The sequence below is a fragment of the Canis lupus genome, chromosome 6 (genome assembly GCF_011100685.1).
Source record: "Canis lupus familiaris isolate Mischka breed German Shepherd chromosome 6, alternate assembly UU_Cfam_GSD_1.0, whole genome shotgun sequence".
Classification (NCBI taxonomy): Eukaryota; Metazoa; Chordata; class Mammalia; order Carnivora; family Canidae; genus Canis; species Canis lupus.
In genome coordinates this window covers 65,167,415-65,182,675 of record NC_049227.1, presented here as the reverse complement: position 1 = coordinate 65,182,675, position 15,261 = coordinate 65,167,415, and the positions used below count along the sequence as shown (strand labels likewise).

The 15,261-nt window shown below is 38.1% G+C and overlaps 1 long non-coding RNA gene across 7 annotated transcripts in view; it reads right to left on the bottom strand.

Annotated features, from left to right (window-relative positions):
- Positions 1 to 15,261, bottom strand: part of LOC102151889 — a 157,110-nt gene that overhangs the window by 117,444 nt on the left and 24,405 nt on the right. For all 7 annotated transcript variants that reach the window (XR_005361351.1, XR_005361355.1, XR_005361353.1 and 4 more), the window contains exon 2: positions 189 to 445. This is a non-coding gene — a long non-coding RNA (uncharacterized LOC102151889). The remainder of the gene's footprint in view (positions 1 to 188; positions 446 to 15,261) is intronic.

Below are 15,261 nucleotides of genomic sequence, written 5' to 3'. Positions count from 1 at the left end.
AGCAACACCACTCTGAGACTGGCTCTGAGGAGCTCAGCCTCCTTTAGGCTCCTGAAATATCTATTTTGCCCCCACCTCCCACATTTATCTCAACACTTAGAAACCGTGGATTCTCTGAAGACAATGTATCTGTTTCCCAAGAAGGGGTCAGGCTGAGAAAAGCCCCTTTCTGACCAAATTTCACTCACTTTAACAGGATCAGTCCTGGAAGAGTTGTCCTAGTTGCAGGTGGTTCCGGAGAAGGATGAATCCAGGGCAGGCACATAGGTCAAATCAGACACAAATTGCATTAAGCATGAATACAGTGAATTGACAACAGGAGTCCAACATGGAATAGTTGCTTTAGTGGCTGGTTTCTGCAGGTCGGGAGATTCCCAGCTGGATGACAATCATAAGTTGTCTCTGCAGCCAACGGCTTCTTGCTAAGTAGATTTTGGGATCTGGGCTGCAAAAATAAAGTTCGGATTTGTCTCTTGGTTGCAATCAACTGAATGAATTAAACTTGGAGCATCATGGGTGGGAATGAAGAAGTTGGGTTTTTGCTGGGACTACCCTCTATGAAGGATCTTGTGCTACTTCTGACTAAATGAATTCTGAATCACCCATGCTTCTTTGAACATTTATGTCAAATGCCCTGGCAGGAGGAGTCAAGTGGGACAAATTTAAATCACATGTGAGTTCCCATCAGCTGTTTTTTCTACTTTAAAACAGAAAATTTTTCCTTGGATGCCCATTAGGGACCCATCTCTCATCCAGACATACACAATGGCAGATTCCATAAGCAGATGAGGTTTACAATGCTTTAAAACAAAACAAAACAAAACAAAACAAAACAAAACAAAACCCACAACACTGATTAAAAAAGAAGTGATTATGAGGTCATTTACCAGAACTCAAAAAAAGAATGGAGTTCAGTTGTAAAAACATCACACATCAAATAGCTTGGGGTGGGGGAGTTGATAGACCCTGTTGTCAGAGCTCAGCACTAAGTCAAGGCTGCTCTGGTAGCAACTGGATTCTGAGAGTGAGTTTTAATCTGGAGGTACACAGTATCTCCTGCTACATGGAACACTTTAAATGGGGACTTGAGAGTGTTGTTGGGCCTGCTAGTTTCCAGATTGAGGCCAATCAAAAGCAGTGATGGTAAAGACTTTAATATGGGATTCAGTAGACAATTATTGGCATTTTAATACATGCTACAATAAGTTACATCAACTCTACATTGACACAGTGAAGTGGTGGTTTGGAAGCATTATACAGATGATTTATTTTGCTTCTGTGTTAATTTGTCTAAGCATAATAATTCCCAGGTGACCTGTAGGAATCATATTGCTTACCAATTGGTAAATTGCTGTGATTGGTGGACTTTCAAAAAGCTTTGCAAAAGGAAATAAACCCTGAAATGTAATGTTGATATCAACTAGACACCACTATTCTAATTTTACTGCAAAAAATACATTGGCTGGGGTCATTAATAGCTTTAAATCCCCTCCAGGTCTCCCAGCATTCCTTGGCTAAATGCCAGGGTCTGGGCTGACCACTAGCCAGATCTCAGCTCTCTGATGCTTGGCAACACTCAGGCTATTTGCAACTATGTGCTCCCAGATGCATTCCTTTCTTCTGTGCCTAAGGATGCAGAGGGATGCTAAAGGTATCTTTATGACAGCGTAAGATTCCTTGTCACAGGGATAAAATTCAGTGGACTTTTATAGCAGCAGCTGCTCTTCTGGAACTAGAAGAAATAACTCTCCAGGTAATCACAAAAGAAAAAAGGAAAAGGGATGAAAGAAGAAATAGAAACAAATATATTATATTCACGAAAAGTATCAACAGGGCAGGAGGGAGGGCTAAGAACAGCATTTATTGTGTTTTGACTATGGCTTCAAGGTTCCCATTAAGCTCAGGAAAAGGAGAAATGCAGGCAGTCAGATGTGGATGTCACAGCCAAGAAATGCTGTCATCTGCAACATTGCCAGCTCTCTGGTCTCCAGGGCCAAAATTGTAGAAGTGATTTTCTAGTCTGAGAAATCTAAAGATATAAAGGTAAAAAGCATATAGGGTATTTCACGATGTTTGATAGATGCTGATTGTGTAACAGAAAAAAAAAAAAAAAAAGAAAAATAACACTTTGGGACAGAACACTTTCCCTTATCTGTTAGAGAAGTTTATTAGGCAGAGAAATCTTTGAAGAAGGTGGCAAGGACCTGGGAGTAATGGCCGTGGACATCCTTTACGGAGTCAGAAATTACAACAATGAACAGAAAGTATGAAATAAGGTTTCCTCATTATTTCATAAATTTTATCTGTAAGATGAATTCTTGTTGTGAACACTATCAGGGACATTGGATTTCTCTGATCCCTGGTGGAGAACCCATGAAAATTCTCTCCCTAACAGGTAACAGGCTGCAAATAAGTCATTCCTTCCAGAAGTCTCTGACTCTAACTTCAATGATGATTGGAACTGCTTTGATTGCATTCAGGCAAATGACTCATTGACTCCACAAGAAGCACGTGCACACACGCGCACACACACACGGGATCGTTAAATATAAATTTTCACATAGCTTGCAAATTTCACCAGCCTTAAAGAAATTGTCTTCCACTGAAACATGTCTACTGGAGCGTGGCGTGCCAGTCATTACAGCATCTTATACTTCATGCTGTGCAAGCTGCCTGCCCCCAGTTAGAACTGTTGTAGATTTAAAAAAAAAAAAAAAAAAAAAAAAAAGAACTGTTGTAGATTAGTCCTAAAATTTCTCAATCTATAGGTCTCTAATGTCAAAAATCATGGTTAGCATTTCTTTTTTTAAGTGTTAAAACTCTTTTTGATGCAAGGTCAATAATGAATAGCGCTTCCTCTGAATACCTGGTGAAAGAACTCTTTCCGATAGAGCTCTTCAGGGCATGTGGGTATTTGGGGTCAATATCTAGGGCTCTGGCAATGTGGGAGAGGATGTATGATGGTGAAGAATCTGTTAGGTGTAGCAACCACTTAATTAGGAAGGTGACTTACTGCCTGTTTCCTGGGTGCTGCATTTCCCAAGGCTGTCAGGTCTAAATCTGATTTCCAAATATTTGACTTGCTCATGGAGGTCAAGTGCCTGTCACAATGGGTTTCATCCCTGTCAGCTTCCCAGTAGCTCTCCATTCCCTAGATGAATCCTACCTTTATTCTCAGAATGTTACTGGGCAACTAACGAGGCAGTACTTTCACCCATTTCTGAAAGCGAATTACATTGGACGCCCTATTTTATCAAACTTTGTTTCTTTTAACCCATCCCTATATATCACTGAAATAAAAATTCAATTATTATAACTCTTCAACTTGTATTTAGGCTTTCCAAAAATAGCATAGATTCTCCTTAAAATCAAATAAACTGATTTGAAAAGGTATGTAAGTCATATTTACTTTCGTTTATGGTGTTTTCCCTGTCTCTATGGCCTACACTTCCTTGCTTCCATAATCAAATGTGTTTGATTGCAATGATGCAGTCAATTTCTCCAGCCTTTGACTCAAGGATGATGCCCCATTTCACTGACATAACTTACATATTATGGTGTAAACCCCTACAGACTTACTTGCTGGATATTGTTCTTCCCAAAGTATCACTTCAGACTTTTCTGAAAGTTCCCCAAGGATTCCTCACAAAAGCTCAGGAGTAGATTTCTACAGGTCTTTCATAGAAAAAAATCCTTCCCTTGTTTACACCATCCTATCTTTAATGTCGATGGGATTAGAAGGAGGTCACTCCAATAAATTTGTGGTTACTGTTGTAATATCCTCCTCTGTAGAGTGGATCCCAGGGTTGGGTGGCACCTTTAAAAAATACGTCTCCGATGGTGGTAATTTGAATGAGGGATGATGGAGTAAAGAGCATCTGGCATGGCCATTTAGAGGAATGTGATGTCATTCTCTGAGTTAATGATTATAAGGGTGATACAGGAGAGCTTGGTTCTTGTCTCACGGAGTCCAAGAATGAATCTCGTGGACACAGGAGAGTGAGTCAAGGGATAGAAGTTTATTAAGTAAAGATACAGAGAAAGCTCTCAGGAGGGAGAAGGGTCCTGACAGGGTTGCCACTGAGGGCTTGTAGGGTTGGTCTTTTATTGGAAGCCTAATCAGGGAACGTAAATCCTTTTAACATATCCATTGATATCACCATTAAGGACTAGTGATAACATCTTTAGTGGCTTACTTCTTCCTTGGGATCGTTTATTCTTTGTTGGTCATGGATGACTGTCATAAAAAGACACCCTCCCTGCCCACACCTAGGGCAGGGTGGTCTGGCTTATTCCTTTATCTCTGGTTTCCTTACACCTAAGCATCTTTGGAATTTTTGCGAGCCTGCTTCCGTGGCTCCCTACCCAGCCCTGCATAGCCCCATTTGTCCCTAACTCAAGGGGAGATAAAAGTGTGCCTTGGGAGTTGAATGGTAAGTTTGGTTTGGGGGCCATCAGTTTTTTTTACGTCCATATAAAATAACCAGTAGATGGTTAATAATATACAAATAAATCTTAGGAGAGTGGTGTGGTCTGGAAACATAACCGTGGATGTTATCAGGATACAAATGGTAATTAAATTCATGAGAATGGACAATCTTAATACAGGGAGTCTATTGTCAGAGAAAAAAAGTCTCAAAGGATCATCAACATTTAAGGGGAAGTCCAGGACTGATAGTCTGAGAGAACACTGTTGGAAGATCCAAGAGGAATAAAGAAAACCAGTAGAGAATAGAACTCATTTATTGGATGTGGGTATAACACATGAGTAGTTAAAAATGACTCTAAAGTTTTGACAATGGGTAACTGGTATTCATTGGTGAGTTGTAAATACATGTAAGTTTATTTGTACAGTTAAATTCCATTTCAATAAGAACCAATATGGGAAAAAAAGTTTGCAATAATAAAATTATTTCTAAGCCCAATCCAATGGCCTAGAGCATTAGTGCCTTGTTGATCTCATTACAACAAAATCCTCTACTATGAATTATTTAGTATAATGACTTTACCCAGTCCTTGTCTATAGAGTAGTTCTTCACTTATAATGAAAAAATCATAAGAATACAAACTGTTCCATGAAGGTTGATTTAAGTTAAAAAAAAAATCATTCTCTAGAGTCAGAGCGGTTTATCCAATGTGAAATGTGTTGTGCTCTGCTGGTAACTGAAGGTGGGCTCTGGGGTGTGCATTTAAATGGAGCTAATGAATTTCCTCTGTGCAGTCCAGCCTGGGGAGAAATGGAGAAGTCAGTTTAATAAAGCATGCAGTAGAATTGCCCTCTCTGGCTCTCCAGATTATAATAGTGGAGCGCGGCATTGTTCCCTTTTTCTGTAAATCTATTCTTGTTTTTCTGTTACTGCCACTTCTGACAGTCTCACCATCTCATTTTCTCCTCTGTCCTCCCTCCCTTTCTGCTGCTTCTTTCAGGCTTGCCTACAATCTCCTCCTTTCTACCTCTCTGTCTCCCTCTTAGCCTTCCTTCTCGTTTTCCTTTAATTAAGGCTGGTATCTCAATGATGAGCTGAAGAGATGCTCACCTTGTGCTCATACAAGTCTTCCGCAGCACAATGTTCTCAGAAGCCCTCATGGTGCTCCCTTTCCTGCTAGGCTTTGCAAAGTTGAGCCTCTGTGACTTGGTATGAAAGAGTCTGACTTTGTACACAAGAAATAAATGTGTTTTTGCTTGTTATTATTTCTGTTTTTTTTTTTTTGTTTTTTTTTTTTTTGTTTTGTGTGTGTGTGTGTGTTTTGTTTTGTTTTGTTTTGTTTTTTTGAGAGCTCTGTTTCTTCTGCTTTCTGTTTGAGTCTGGGGAGATGGGAGGCAATTTATCCACTCATGCTTTTTGTTGTGGCTGTGCATTCAGTATAGAACTCAATGCTCATCACCTCTCTTTCCACAAGATTCCAAAAAGGTGACCCGTGTCAGTATTCACATGGATGGTAGATGCCAAGAGGATGCAGCTTAGGAATCTGCCATTTTAATTAGTGCTGTAGGTAATCACTATGCACACTAAAACCTGAGACCTTTACTTTAAAATCACCATAATGAGATGATTCCTTTGGGATGAGAATCTGTTTTATAGGAAGAAAAACAACCACCTAAGCTGTCCTTTCCCTAACTCTACTGGCCTTCCAAGTCCATTCATAAATAAGACTGTAAACTTTCTGAGGTCAGGAATCATGCCTTTTATTTGTTTGTATCTCAGACTTGGCAGTATGTAGCCATGGAAGGAGTGTGTGGTGCTGGAGGTCAAAAACACTTGAGTTTCAACTTGACCTTCACTGCCTGTCCTTGGATAACTTCTTTAACCTTTTTGAACCTCATCGCATTCATCTGATAAAAATAGAATACTTAAGTACGAGATAGGCAAGAGCATTTGGTACTCTGGGTAGTAGTACAAAATAGAGTGATTAAATAAAACATATGGTAGAGGACACAATGTGCTGCTGGAGTTTCAAAATGTTATTACTCCTAACTTCACCTTCTATGTAACTTAGTTTCCCCCTTTGTAAAATAGAAATTGTATATTTTTATTACATATTGATGAGAAGTTAAGAATAGGAAAGTGCGTAAAAACATTTACAGCTTTGCTTGTCACATATAGTTACTATTATCTTGTTAGGCATATTTCCAGACATCAGTAAATCAAACTAGATCCATCATATACTTATTGAGGGCTTCTATGTACTAATCCCTTTGCCTGTGGATTCAAAATTAAAATCACTGGGTTTCTGAACCCCGGGATCTCACAATCTAGTGAGTAACAGGAGTAAGTACACAGATGACTCCTACAGAAGGTAATCTGTGCTCTGTGGTGTTCACTGAGCAATTGTAATCTAGAGGCTATAAGACTTGTTTTAGAAGAGGAAGAAATTAATTCTGACTGGGAGATTGGAACATCTCTGTTTAATGCTGGTTGAATTTAAGAGAGAAAATAAAATTAAGGTAAACCCTACTTCTGCTTATTTAATCTGCTTGGGAGGGCTTTAATTACACAGAAAAGAGAAGGAGCATAGTACAGTAGAACCTTGATTAAATGAAACACTTTGAATTTGGATAATGGGATTTTCTTGTTAATTCTCTTTAAGACCAAAAAGTCCATGTCTTGTTGTTGCTATTCCTACTTTTAATAATGCCTATTCAAATAGCCCTTATTGAATTAATATGGACTCAACAATTATGGAGACAGTAGAAAATATGAATGATTCATAATATACAATTCTCAACTCTAATGAGTTTATTATCTTAGAGATTAAAAGATACATAACATATAACATTAAATAAAAATAAAACAGGGCAGCCTGGGTGGCTCAGAGGTTTAGCACCGCCTTCAGCCCAGGGCGTGATCCTGGAGACCCGGGACTGAGTCCTGCATCGGGCTCCCTGCATGGAGCCTGCTTCTCTCTCTGCCTGTGTCTCTGCCTCTTTCTATCTCTCTCTCTCCATGTCTCTCATGAGACATGGAGAATAAATAAATAAATAAAATCTTAAAAAAATAAATAAAAACAAATAAAAATAAAACAATAACATAAGGAAGTATGCAACTAGATAGAAATAAAAGACCACTCTATGGTTTAGGAGATAAATGTTTTGGATGGGAATAGATTTGCACAACTGAGTCAGAATACATTCATTTGTATCAGAGAGAAGATATAAGAAACGAGTGTTTAAAAAATACTGAGAATGCAGAGTATTCAGTATTCAGACTGAGTATACAGAATGTTTGAATTTAAAGAGATGAGAAGCAAGGAGACAAATCTGGCAGTTTTCATGGTATCTGAGAATGTCACTTAATATTTCTTAGATGATTGAATTCCAGAATTCTCATTTTGAAGACCATCATCACTGATTAACATTTTCTGAGTGAGTACAATGTACAAAGCAAACACAAATGGAACCCAGCCCAGTGGTCAGGAATGTGGGATTAGGAATCTAAGGAGCTGAGGTAAGTAAGAGTCAGCAATTACTATCTTTGGAGATTCAGCTAACTAATATAGACTTTCTAAACCAACGTTTCCTTAGCTGCAATGCGATAATAATAATAGTATCTAACTTTTTCTTTTACTGTGAGTAAAAAAATGAGGTAAGCAAATTAGTTGGCACAGGGCCTAGAACATGACAAGTATTTGTTGTGTTAACCATTATCATTATCAGAAAGTCTTAGAGCTTGGACAGAAGTTGTAGAATTTATATAGACCATCTGAAATGCCTACACAGTTTTATTTAACCTGAATTTTAGATATATGCTTCTTTGGTTTTCTACTTATTCTAGTTTTGAGTGAAGTAGGTCCTGTTTTGTATTGTTTTAGGGCTTTATGATGATGCAGTTAATGCTGTTGATGTCATGCCTGCCTGTGTCTGCTTGGGCTTTCCAAGTAGTGACTTCACAGGGTTTCCATGTGAGCCTACTGCTAACTATCTTGCTGACTGAGATCATTCTCAGGCTACAGATCTGACCTTGGTTTGCATGGATGGACCAGAAGTAAAAGCCAAGAAGCATCCCGGGAGTGACTTCAACTAATGAGAAAAGGAAATTTGTGAGCAAGAACCCCAGCTTTGGGATGCCTGGGTGTCTAAGTCGTTGAGCGTCTGCCTTTGGCTCAGCTTGTGATCCCAGGGTCCTGGGGATTGAGTCTTGCATCGGGCTCCCCACAAGGAGCCTGCTTCTCCCTCTACCTATGTCTCTGCCTCTCTCGTGAATAAATAAGTAAAATCTTAAAAAAAAAAAAAAAAAAAAAAAGGAAGAACTTCAGCTTCATTTTTTATGAGGCAACTCTGAGTTGTGTTCTGGAAATCCTATCAGATGACACCCAGTAGGTATGGACTCATTTCCCAAAAGAGTAACATGCTCACAAAAGAAACTTTTGTGAATTTTATATTTTCCCCATCTAACTTTCTCATTCCCACATTTTGTTTCCTATGCCAGTTACCAATTCATTTGCTCCAAATCTACCTTCTACCTCCTACTCTGTGAGAATAGAGATGAACCCTTTAGAATTTCTCCCCAGCCAGTTGTCATAATATTAAGCAGTTTCAGTAGAGGGAGCTGGAGAGACATACTGGAGAGGAAGGGAGTTTTCTCCCCATGATGCCAGAATGTTGGACTAGGTGAGCTACAGCAGCACATGAAGCTTCCATACCAAGTGGCAGTCAACTCTCCATGAACAGCTAGCTTCTCCTGGCATACCTCTCTGATGGTTTTGCAACAAAGTGCCTCAAACACAGCACCTCCTATGAATAATTTTCCATGGCAGCCCCCAGAGAAGCTTTGTAGTGAAGTGGTATTGGTTCAACATTTCCCTGTGGATGGCTCTCCTTAGCACAACTCAGACATCTTTATCTTCCCAGCTTCAGGGAACTCATGGAACCTAGGTGCATTCCCTTCAAAAAGGTCTGGATGTTAGTCATGGGGAGAAGTGCGTGTGTGTGTGTGTGTGTGTGTGTGTGTGTGTGGTGGAGGGTGGAGCCCCTCTACCAGAGATTCTTACTTTGGCATTCTGCATCAGCATTGGGGATAGAGGCTACACCTTTTATCTGCTATTTCTGCATTCTTTATAGTTCTTTTTACTCCTTAGTAGCTAATTGTTGTTACTCCAATCTCATTTTATAGTTAATATTTCTTTATATAAAGCCTTTTGTTTTTAAATTTCTGTGTGAGTCCTGTGTCTTCACAGGACACAGACCCATATACCTCCCAAATAAACTACTTGTACCCAAATCTTAGTCTCAGGGTTGGCTTTTGGAGGAATCCAAACTGAAATTGTTAGTTACAGTAGACATATTAGAAAGCAGATTCTCCCCAGCCTGTTCTAATTCTAGTCTAATTCTAGATTAGAATCTAGAATTGAATTGCTTGCTGACCAGAGAGAAACAAGAATCACACTTTTGATGGAAAGTGGAATGTCATAATTCAGGCATGATTTAGCCTCACAGTTACATACATTTTCACTTATGGTAAATTAGGAAGAGAAACAAGGAAGAGAAAGCTCCGGCTTTTAATAGCTCTAGCACACTGGTTCCCAGAGTATGGTTCCCCAACCCCAGCATTAACATCATATGGGCACTTGCTCCTTCCCAGACTGAATACTGAATCAGAAACTCAAGGGTTGGGGTCCCAAAATCTGTGTTTCAAAAGCTGTCCAAGAAATTCTAATGCAGTGCAAGGTTTAAGAGCTAATGCTCTAGAACGTGAAAAAATTAAGAATATGAGAATTGTGGAGCAGATGGACTTTTCACAACTGACACAAAACCCTTGAAAAAGAAATGGTAGCCTTAGGTCAGCCAACCATCAATCCAGAGCTGTAAAGGCAGAGCACTTTCATGGCAGTGTTTGAGATCCTCTTCTGCAGCTGATGTGCAGAACAGGCTGGGATTTAGTTCCCTCATTTGATCATAGGAGACGTGCAATTTCAAATGAATCTAAATTCATAGTCCCAGAAAATCTTCTGTGCCAAAGTCAGGGCCATGATAGGAGAGAAGTGAGACTTCACGATCTTGGATGAGACATTTAATGGGTAAATGAGCCTAAGAATTTTCAATGCATATCTCTCGCCTCATCATTGCCGGAGGAAAGCATTGTTCCCCTTGCTTGGATAGCATTTACAAGTCCCATGAGAGGTCAGTGCCTGACAGGATATTTGCCCTCTTCAGGCTCTGTACTTGCCCCTCTCCCAGTAATTCTAGATCAATAGGGGGATCAAGTCTCCCCCTGGCATAATTGGGTAGGTCCATCCTTGGTATGGATTATTCACCAAAAATCTGAAGAACACTTACAATATGTAGTGGAAGAAAATAAGACATTACTTATGAAAATATTCCCACAGTGTTGCACTAAGGAGGCTTCAAAGTATAAGGCAAGGCAGGGGAGATTTAAAAAATAAGGCAATCTTCTGTGATTCAGAATCCAGTATCCTCACAAGAGCCTGTAAAGGCTCCTTGAAGCTTAGAGACAAAGATGGTCTACAGTAGGCAAGATTGTCAGAATTGTGTTGGCAGTGGATAGAGGAAGGGGATAGAGATTCAGAGATGGGCACTATGTGTGTATATATATATTTTTGTGTCTTGCATCAGTATCCACAGTAGGAAGTGCCTACTTCAGAAGAGATGCTGGACAACCACTGGATAGAATGATTCAACCACCAGGTGTCAGCCAGCTTCTGTCCTTAGCTATGCTGATGCTAGTACACTTATCCCATGAACAGAGTATCCATGGTAGCAGAAATGGAGGCTATCCTGCCAAAAAGGAACCCCCCCACTCCGCACACATACCAATAGTATGATAAAATGTCACAGACAAAAATTTAAAGAATCAACTTACTTGGTAAACTTTTCCTGCAAAACTGACCTAGTTTTATTTTATATGACCAATTCCCCAGAGAGCAAGAAACTCACAATTCTTGGGGCTTCTAGTTAAAAGAATATTATTAAAATAATGTTAGTATTTTTTGAATGCTTACTCTGTTCTAGTCCCAGTGCTAACACATTAATGACATCACCTTTTTCCATACTTAAAATATTCCTGTGGGGTAAGCACTGTTAGCATTTATCTTAGGGAAGAATTCATAAGACCTGTTAGGAAGTAGCGGGGTCAGGGATTCACCCCTGATTCCAGCTGAAACTGAAATCCATGCTCCTAACCAGTATGCCATATTTGTTATAAAAATTTGTTTCAAAAAAGGTGGTAAAAAACAAACAAAAAAAACAAAAACAAAAAAAAACATAGTACTTGGGTAATTTTATTTTTTAAAGATCTTATTTATTAAAAAAAAGATTTTATTTATTCACGAGAGACACAGAAAGAGAGGTAGAGACACAAGGCAGAGGAAGAAGCAGACTCCATGCAGGGAACCCAATGTGGGACTCGATCCCAGGACCCCAGGATCACACCCTGAGCCAAAGGCAGATGCTCAAGTGCTGAGCCACCCAGCCATCCCTGTACTTGGGTAATTCAACTCTAATTGTCTCTGTTGTCTTTTGAAGTGGTAAGTTCCAGACTGTGAGCACCGGTACTTTGATTTTAAAAGGGTCACCAAGGGAAAGTCTTATTTCTGTTATCCTATCTACAATGTTTCAAGTAATTGCCAATAATCCAAATTGAGGTTCTTGGCTGCTGCAGCTTATATTAATGATTACACAAAATTTAATAAACATAAATTTAGCTGTCTATAGTGTTTGAGGAGTAATGAAAGAAATTATATTGCTTCTAAAGTAAAGCATCTAAATACAGTATTGAGAACCAAAATGTTAATTTATTTTTAAGAAGAAGTTTAGGTTTAGAAGTAGGAAAATGTTTCATTGAACCACGGTAGAGTTACATTTGTAATAAGAACTGCCAACTTTATAGTCAGGCTGCCTATATAATGTAAATCAAAGCTGGGAAGTGCTTTAGTTTAAATTGCTTTTTAAGACTGTTGAACTCCTGTTGGTTTATACACAAGATTTATGCCAGCATGTTCTTTCTGTCTCCATTTTTCATGAAGAGAATATTAATCTTTGATTACCTCCATAATTATGAGAGTGGGAGTAGCTATCTGGGGTGTACAGCTAATCTTTGATTGTTCATCCTACCTACAAATAAATTTCTACTTTTAAAAACACATCTACCCTATGCTAGGATTATAGAGCACACAGGGATTCCATAGGGATGCTGGTATTGGTCAACCATATTCAGACACATTACCTCTTACTTTTCTCTTCTCTACCTCTGACATCTTACCCTCATGTATGTTCTAGATTGGCTAAATTTTGCTACGGTTTAGTCTCTCTCCTATCATCCATCAGAAAATCCCATTAATTGCTGGCTTCTCTCCATTTTGTAAAAATTTATAATGTTAGTATATTTTTGACATCTATTTAAGTAAAACACATGCTAATCATATAACTGGTTAGAAGCTGGCTAGTGCTTCTGAGAAGTACAGTTCATACACTTTAACCATATAAAAGTTGTCTTTTTTGAAATGTTAACAACTTTACACAATAAATGTTTATTTCTTAATCTTATAAATCTCAATTCTGGTCATAACTTTTCTGAGACTTTGTAATTTCAGAAATTAATTTGGGGATCAGACTCCTCCTGTCAATTAGGCCAAACCTAAAAATGATAAATTTTTATTTATTAAACAAAGGTATGTGCTACAGGGTAATCTTAGAAGGTATCTATTTTAGACAGAAAGACAATTTTAAATATGTGCAGTTTGAGCTTGAGATCTTAAAGAAGAAAGAGCTATGCAAAAAAAAAAAAAAAGAAAAGAAAAAAGAAAAAGAAAAAAAAAGGAGTGGGATACTTTTGTTTTCATCACTGATATGTAAAGAGTGTAGAAGTTGTCACTTCTTTCCTTACAAGAATAAAAAAAGATGAAGTGAAAATTGACAACTTTTCTTGGACTCCTCAGGGAACTGAGGGTGCAAGACAAACTGACACCCCAAATCTGGAGAGACATAAAGTAAGGAAAAAAAAAACAGGCAAGATACAACTACATTAGAAGCCACTAGAGCCATGAATTGGTATGAATATTTAAATGGTAATTATGACAATTGGCGGGAGCCTGAGTATGGACTAGCTTGAGAAAGAAACTATTGGATGCTATAATGTTGGCAGTGGGGACACCATGTTGGATTTCACCACCAGGAAACCCTCAAGATTCTCATAATGAAGATTCAAGAGAGATACTTCTTGCCTCTGGTAGGGGAAAATTAATCTTTTTATGAAATACAACTAGAGATTTCTCCGTATCAAAGGTCTGTTCTTAAACAAAACAGACTTTACCAGAGCCATATCTCAACTGGAGGAAGTTCACTTCACCCTTCTATCTATCTGACTAGTGTTTCTGTTTCACTTAAGAAGGAAAAAGCTATTCAACTGGAAAAAATGCCTGTGAAGGTCACAGACCAGAGATACAGAACCTTTAAAAGACTGATATTTAACCATAAGATTGTAGATTACTTGCGCCCATATCACACTAAGAATGCTCCAATATAATACAGTGGATTACATCTGAAAAGCTGCGAGATACAGATTTTCCCTAAGAAGGGGTACTCAAGACCAAAGACAAGAAGGATATAATAAAAATAAGAACACCAGAGAGAAATCTGAAGTCTTTGGAACCTACAACTACAGCAAACTTTCATGTTTGTTCTTACCCAGATTAACATAAATCCTCATACTAAGTGCCTATATACCTCACGTCTTATTATTTAATATGACATGTTTGTCTTTCAACAAAGAATTGAAATGTATTCTAAAAGGCAAGGGGAAAAAACTATTTGAAGATATAAAGAAAGCATTGGGATCAGCCTCAGATATGATGTAGGTTTTGGAATTAATAGAGAGGATATTTAAAATAACTATAATTAATAAGTTAAGGTCTCTAATATAAAAAGTTGACAAATCATAAGAAAACAAGAATAATGTAAGCAGAGAGACAAATCTAAGAAAGAATCAAAAGAAAATATTAGATATCATAAACAACATAACACAAATAATGTTTTTAATAGGCTCAGCAGTAGACTAGGAGTGGCCTAGGAAAGAACCAGTGTGCTTGAAAATATGTCAATAGAAACTTCCCAAAGAGAAAGTTAAAGAGGAAAATGAATAATAACTTAAAAACAGAATAAAACAGAAAACAGAAGAATATTCAAGATCTGTGGGACAATTTCAAATGATGTAACATATGTGTAATTAGAATACTAAGAATAGAAGAGAATAGAAGAAATATTAGAAGGAATAATGGTTAAAATTTTCCAAAACAATGGCATACACTAAGCCGTAGATCCAGGAAGCTCAAAAACAACAAGGAGAATAAATATTAAAAAATCTACACCTTGGTATATTATATTCAAACAACAGAAAAACAAAGTCAAAGAGAAAATCTTGAAAGGAGCCAAAGGGAAGAAAGAACACTTTTCATAGGAGAACAAGGGTAGGAATCACAATAGACTTCTCATAAGAAACAAGTAAGCAAGAAGATAGAGTGAAACACTTGAAATGTTGAAAGGAAAAAAAAAAAGAATTAGAATTCTATACCCAGCAAAATTATTTTTTAAACTGCCTCTCACTTCAAATCACAAGTCCCAGACTGTCACCTGTACTTCTGACCTACCCATTATAAGTCAAGTTTCCCATAGCCTCCTCCCCAGGTTTGATAATTGTCTAGAAAGGTTCACAAATCCCAGGGAAACATTTACTGGCATTTACCAGTTTATTATAAAGGATATTATGAAGTATAAAGATGAACAGCTACATGAAGAGGTACACAGAGCAA